General features: G+C 50.5%; 1 pseudogene; it reads right to left on the bottom strand.

Annotated features, from left to right (window-relative positions):
- Window positions 1-1,823, bottom strand: part of LOC119340804 — a 6,499-nt pseudogene extending 4,676 nt beyond the window's left edge.
- Between the last annotated feature and the right edge of the window lie 5,844 nt (window positions 1,824-7,667).

The following is a 7,667-nucleotide window of genomic DNA, read 5'->3' as shown; positions in this document are numbered from 1 at the left end:
ACAAAATCAATGACCAGATGACCTAATTAGAATCTTCCTCCACTAAGGTAACAAAACTACAGAATCACAATATTCCAACTTTCCAGAATTTCCATAGGGGAGAGATTGAGAGAGATACAGCCAGGGAGGGGAATCTGCTCACCGAGGCACTGTTGCGCGGGGTCGACGGGGCCTAATGCTATAGCGGACAGCCACAACCGAGGCAGAAGTGGATGAACCTGAGCGGAGGAGGAAGGAGTCGACCAACCCCTAGCCAGCCACCCGCCAGCCGGCCAGCGGTCGCCCCACGCCGGCAGGCCACAGCGCAGTTCCCAGTCGCCGGTGCCCCACGCCCACGCTCAGCCGTCCGTGGTCGCAAGTCAAAGGCCAAAGGGGATAAGGATTCTGGAGTGGAGTTGGTCGCTGCATCCAGGCATCGTAGACTAGGCCTAGTTGATAAGCGGGCCTGTGGGCTGTATGTATACATAGGGGTAGTAAAAAAATTTCATTTTTGCTGGGGGGGCGACGGCCCAGGTTCGCCCCCACGAAGCTCCGCCGTTGGCTGTATGTATACATAGGGGTAGTAAAAAAATTTCATTTTTGCTGGGGGGGCGACGGCCCAGGTTCGCCCCCACGAAGCTCCGCCGTTGCTGTAGTGGTCTGCCAGCCCCTCGGGCACCGTGCCCGTCCTATGGGTGATTATCACCGGGCTGGCAGGCTTGCCGACCTCATAGATCTCGATGTGACGGTACTGTTCCTTTTTATCGCGATCCACGACCGCTATAGCTATCCGGGTGCCCTCCCGGGTGACGGCCGCCGCCACCTTGGTCTCGCTGATGGCCGCCGGAGTCATGGCTTGGATGCCGTCAGGGGTCACCTTGAAGGGGTTGTTCTTGTCCTGCTTGGCGGTGAGGTCGTACCGGTACACACCCCAGTCAGTATTGGTCCTCCCACTGACTGTGTCTATGCTATCCACCCCTCGGTGGAAGAAGATGACAGTGTCGCTGCCCCACGTCGGCCACCCGCCGTCCTTGATGAGGATGCTGCGCCCAAGCCCACCCTGCGCCTGCCGGTCCACGTTCATCACCACGATATCGGTCTTGAGGCGGCCGATCTCGCCGGTCCACTGGTTGAACCGGAAATTGGCCACCGCCACCCTCTTCCCGGACGGCGACACGGCCGGGTTCAGGTCGTATTGATCTGCAAGCAGACGCATCAGTCGCTGCATGGCCATGGCCAAGTGCCCAAATATATACACGACGAGAGACCACCAGATTAGATAGTTTCTTACCCGGCGGAGTGAGGCGCTCCGTCCTGCCATCGGCAAGGTTGGTCTTGTACACCACGGTCCACGGAGTGCGCCGTGCTGCCGCCGGCTCCTTGGTGGACACGTACACCAGCTAGTGCCCGACGGTGCGACCGCCCACCTGGAAGCCACCGGCCAAGCAGCCGCTGTCCTCCATTCGGACCCCGCCGAAGGTGTCGGTGCCGTAGATGTCGGCCAGCGACACCACCGTGGTCTTGCCTGCGGCGCGCAGGGCCACATGGAGCGTCTCCAGGCCGTTGTCCCTCTCGGAGACAAAGACGATGCCGGTGACACGGCCCTTGTCCACGTCATCCGGAGTGGCAACGCCGGCCAGCGCGGGGCTGTTCTTGGCCAGGAGCTCCTTGAGAGCCGCCGGCGTGATGGCCTGGCCGTTCTGGTTGTACGACTTACCGTCGGTGAGGCGCTGCTCGTCCGGCGCAGACGTTGTCGTCGGGTTCACTGGGCATGAGAAGAGGTCCAGCGCCACCGCTGGCCTGAAGGTCCCGAAGAAGGCGATGGTGCTGCGGTTCTCCACCATTGTGCTCATAACGCCTGTGGGTTGTGTTTGTGTTTGTGTTTGTGTGCTCTCATGAAGAGCTCTGGATGCCGGATTTATAGGTCCTTGGCAGCTTCGACATCTCCATTAACTAATAATCAATTAATTGCTACATGTACTTGGGGTGGTACATACTTTGTATTTTCACACAGGATGGATAGCTAATCTTCCGCAAGATGCCATTCTACAATCAAATGGAGCTCTCGACGAACGACGCAAATTCTTCAAATTACTCCCCTCTTCTTTGTTCTTCGTTTTTGAAAACTCATTATCATAATGAATCAAACTTTAGTAAACAAGATCAATGTTAGCACGTAATTTACATCATCTACTTTTTCTCAGCAGCGCATCAACGGATAGTGGCATCCCTAGGCTTTCTTCATGCTCCTAAACAAATAGTTGATCTGTATTGCATTGCATGTGATACCTTCAAGGCCAACTACAAGCAACATGCGGATAAATATCCTTGTTGCCTTCTGACGCTATTTTTTTTTAGAAATGGAGGAAGACCCCCGGACTCTGCATCTGGACGATGCATGCAGCCATTTTATTTATTGTTCACACAAGATCTTACAAAATAATACAACAGTAAGACTAAAGATACCGTCTAGGCAACATCTGTCGCTACTCCTATCCAATTGATGAAGGAATGCTAATAGTCTGAGCCTAATACCAAACAGACCTCGCAGCCAAACCTACCATCTAAGACCTGAGGTCCCATCCAGGACGCCTGCCGGGTATGGGGCACCCACCGGTCCGGCGCACTCCTCAACCAGGACACCTGCCGGGTATGAGGCCGCCGCAGCCACCTGCCACCAAATCCATCTTCAGAACTGTACTGCTGCATCTACCTTGTCCAGTCTAGCTGTTGTCGACGTCACCACGATGCCAGACCGCGTCACCCTCCTGCGCGAGTCCATCTCCGCGCATCGGACGACGAGTCACCACGGCGTCATGCCGTCGAGATCCGCCGCCATCAATGAGTGAGATGAAGCACCGCTCCACCAAAGAATCCGTCCTCAGGTCCCTCGATCATGTGTGTACCTCCAAGAATGACGCCCCAAAGGGCGGAATGACACTAGAGCGCCGCCGTCATCCGATCGTCCAATCTAGGGTTTCCTTGGAGGTAGCATAGAGTGGCCTTGAACTTCTCCCCGACGATGCCTTCAAGAAGGGAACGATGCAGATAGCGCCGCCACCGCCGACCTTGGCAATAGCCGAAAGCAAGTTTTCACCCAGATCTGTTCGAAGGAATCCAAACTCCCGTGCATGGCCACCGCCATCACCAGGCTAAGCACTCGCCGCCGACGGCACCTCCATGATGCCCAGAGGCCTCGAGACTCGCCGCCACCACGCCTGGGCCGCCGGCCACCGCTGCCAACACCAGCCCCACCATCCATCAGATCTGGGCAGGGATCCCAGATCCATCCCCCAACACCCACCACCATGGATGGGAGGAGGCGGCGCCAGCAAGGGATGCCAGGAGGGGGAGAAGGAGCCGAGACAGGGCCAACCCGACGCCCGGCACCACCAAGAAGATGGGAACGCCCCGCAGAGTCCCCAACTGTGTGCGGGAGAGAGCCACCCCGCCGCCGCCACTGCCACACGACCTTTGGCCGGAGACGCCCCAGGCGGCGACGAGGGAGGGGGTTGAGGCGAAGGGGGCGACGGGGGCGGCGCTAGGGTTCCTCCGGGGGCTCCCGCAGGAGCGCCTCGGGGAGGGGAGGGTTATGGGGGCGCCTGCGGGAGCGCCTCGGGGAGGGGAGGGTTTTGACGCTATCTAATAGGATAAATGAACCTGGACCTCCTCACCAAGTGGATTTGGAAAATTTCTCAAAATGATTCCGGCCTTTGGGCTCAGATGTTGAAAGCAAAATACTGCCAAATACCCGCTTTGACTCTTCGATCAAGAGCTCGCAATTTTGGAATGGGGTCCAAAAATGAAAGGAGGTTTTCAACCTTGGCGCCGATTCTTGGTCGGTGATAGAGACGACACTGAGTTTTTTGGCTCTTGAGTTGGTTGTCAGACATGCCGTTGTATGCAATTTACCGAAGCTCTACACTATTGCTTCTGACCCTGAGATCCTTGTCAAAGATGCCCTTCGTAATGACCAGATCAACCAGCTTGTCTTCCTCCACAACCTCACCGTAGAAGAAGCAACTTCGCAGGAGTCACTTGTGCTAGCCTTGGGGCAGTTTCAGCTATTAGGAAATGAAGACACCATCAGGTGGGACCTTAAGGCATTAGGAAGGTTCTCGCTCAAATCCACCTATTCTAAACCGATCCAACATCCTAAGATCTATGACGCTGAAGCCCTTTGGGATACGTCGGTGCCACTTAAAATTTGAATTTTCTTATGGTCGTCTCCTGTCGGCAATCCAACATGAACTTTTCGGTTTTCTCCTATCACCACTTAACATTCAAAAACACAACTGACCTGGTAATGCTACTTGTGCCCTTTGTGGAGAGTACTATTTTGTAGTGGTGTGTTCCATGGTTTGTGATGCCAAGATATGTGTGAAGGAAATATGCCCTAGAGGCAATAATAAAGTTATTATTTATTTACTTATTTCATGATAAATGTTTATTATTCATGCTAAAATTGTATTAACCGGAAACATAATACATGTGTGAATACATAGACAAACATAGTGTCACTAGTATGCCTCTACTTGACTAGCTCGTGAATCAAAGATGGTTAAGTTTCCTAGCCATAGACATGAGTTGTCATATGATTAACGGGATCACATCATTAGGAGAATGATGTGATTGACTTGACCCATTCCGTTAGCTTAGCACTTGATCGTTTAGTATGTTGCTATTGCTTTCTTCATGACTTATACATGTTTCTAAAACTATGAGATTATGCAACTCCCCTTTACCGGAGGAACACTTTGTGTGCTACCAAACGTCACAATGTAACTGGGTGATTATAAAGGAGCTCTACAGGTGTCTCCAAAGGTACATGTTGAGTTGGCGTATTTCGAGATTAAGTTTTGTCACTCCGATTGTCGGAGAGGTATCTCTGGGCCCTCTCGGTAATGCACATCACTATAAGCCTTGCAAGCAATGTAGCTAATGAGTTAGTTACGGAATGATGCATTACGTAACGAGTAAAGAGACTTGCCGGTAACGAGATTGAACTAGGTATTGGGATACCGACGATCGAATCTTGGGCAAGTAACATACCGATGACAAAGGGAACAACGTATTTTGTTATGCGGTTTGACCAATAAAGATCTTCGTAGAATATGTAGGAGCCAATATGAGCATCCAGGTTCTGCTATTGGTTATTGAACGGAAACGAGTCTCGGTCATGTCTACATAGTTCTCGAACCCGTAGGGTCCGCACGCTTAAGGTTTCGATGACAGTTATATTATGAGTTTATGTGTTTTGATGTACCGAAGGAGTTCGGAGTCCCGGATGAGATCGGGGACATGACGAGGAGTCTCGAAATGGTCGAGACGTAAAGATCAATATATTGTACGACTGTATTCGGAGTTCGGAAAGGTTCCAAGTGATTCGGGTATTTTTCGGAGTACCGGAGAGTTACGGGAATTCGCCGGGGAGTATATGGGCCTTATTGGGCCATACGGGAATAGAGGAGAGAGGCCAAAAGGAAGGAGGCCTGCGCCCCTCCTCTGGTCCGAATTGGACAAGGGGTGCAGCCCCCTTTTCCTTCTTCCTCTTCTCCTCTTTCCTTCTCTCCTACTCCAACAAGGAAAGGAGGAGTCCTACTCCCGGTGGGAGTAGGACTCCCCCCTTGGCGCGCCCTCATCCTTGGCCGGCCGCCTCCCCCTTGCTCCTTTATATACGGGGGCAGGGGGGCACCCCAGAGACACAATAATTGATCTCTTGATCTCTTAGCCATGTGTGGTGCCCCCCTCCACCATAGTCCTCCTCGATAATATTGTAGCGGTGCTTAGGTGAAGCCCTGCGACGGTAGAACATCAAGATCGTCACTACACCGTCGTGCTGATGGAACTCTCCCTCGACACTCGGCTGGATCGGAGTTCGAGGGACGTCATCAAGCTGAACGTGTGCTAGAACTCGGAGGTGCCGTAGTTTTGGTGCTTGATCGGTCAAGCCATGAAGACGTACGACTACATCAACCGCATTGTTCTAACACTTCCGCTTTCGGTCTACGAGGGTACATGGACATACTCTCCCCTCTCGTTTCTATGCATCACCATGATCTTGCGTGTGCGTAGGAAATTTTGAAATTACTATGTTCCCCAACAGTGGCATCCGAGCCTGGTTTTATGCGTAGATGTTATATGCACGAGTAGAACAAAAGTGAGTTGTGGGCGATACAAGTCATACTGCTTACCAGCATGTCATACTTTGGTTCGGCAGTATTGTTAGATGAAGCGGCCCGGACCGACATTACGCGTATGCTTACGCGAGACTGGTTCTACCGACGTGCTTTGCACACAGGTGGCTGGCGGGTGTCTGTTTCTCCAACTTTAGTTGAACCGAGTGTGGCTACGCCCGGTCCTTGCGAAGGTTAAAACATCACTAACTTCACGAACTATCTTTGTGGTTTTGATGCGTAGGTAAGAACAGTTCTTGCTCAGCCCGTAGCGGCCACGTAAATTTGCAACAACAAAGTAGAGGACGTCTAACTTGTTTTTGTAGGGCATGTTGTGATGTGATATGGTCAAGATGTGATGCTATATTTTATTGTATGAGATGATCATGTTTTGTAACCGAAGTTATCGGCAACTAGCAGGAGCCATATGGTTGTCGCTTTATTGTATGAAATGCAAACGCCCTGTAATTGCTTTACTTTATCACTAAGTGGTAGCGATAGTTGTAGAAACAATAGATGGAGGAATGACAACGATGCTACGATGGAGATCAAGGTGTCGCGCTGGTGACGATGGTGATCACGATGGTGCTTCGAAGATGGAGATCACAATCACAAGATGATGATGGCCATATCATATCACTTATATTGATTGCATGTGATGTTTATCCTTTATGCATCTTATCTTGCTTTGATTGACGGTAGCATTTTAAGATGATCTCTCACTAATTATCAAGAAGTGTTCTCCTTGAGTATGCACCGTTGCGAAAGTTCTTCGTGCTGAGACACCACGTGATGATCGGGTGTGATAGGCTCTACGTTCAAATACAACGGGTGCAAAACAGTTGCACACGCGGAATACTCAGGTTAAACTTGACGAGTCTAGCATATACACATATGGCCTCGGAACACGGAGAACGAAAGGTCGAGCGTGAATCATATAGTAGATATGATCAATATAGTGATGTTCACCATTGAAAACTACTCCATCTCACGTGATGATCGGACATGGTTTAGTTGATTTGGATCACGTGATCACTTAGATGACTAGAGAGATGTCTGTCTAAGTGGGAGTTCTTAAGTAATATGATTAATTGAACTTAAATTTATCATGAACTTAGTCCTGGTAGTATTTTGCAAATTATGTTGTAGATCAATAGCTCGCGTTGTTGCTTTCATATGTTTATTTTGATATGTTCCTAGAGAAAATTGTTTTGAAAAATGTTAGTAGCAATGATGCGGATTGGATTCGTGATCTGAGGTTTATCCTCATTGTTGCACAGAAGAATTATGTCCTTAATGCACCGCTAGGTGACAGACCTATTGCAGGAGCAGATGCAGACGTTATGAATATTTGGCTAGCTCAATATGATGACTAGTTGATAGTTTAGTGCACCATGCTTAACGGCTTAGAATCGGGACTTCAAAGACATTTTGAACGTCATGGACCATATGAGATGTTCCAGGAATTGAAGTTAATATTTCAAGAAAATACCCGAGTTGAGAGATATGAAG

This window comes from Triticum dicoccoides, chromosome 7B (genome assembly GCF_002162155.2).
Source record: "Triticum dicoccoides isolate Atlit2015 ecotype Zavitan chromosome 7B, WEW_v2.0, whole genome shotgun sequence".
NCBI classification, from domain to species: domain Eukaryota; kingdom Viridiplantae; phylum Streptophyta; class Magnoliopsida; order Poales; family Poaceae; genus Triticum; species Triticum dicoccoides.
This window is presented reverse-complemented; position numbering and strand designations above follow the sequence as displayed.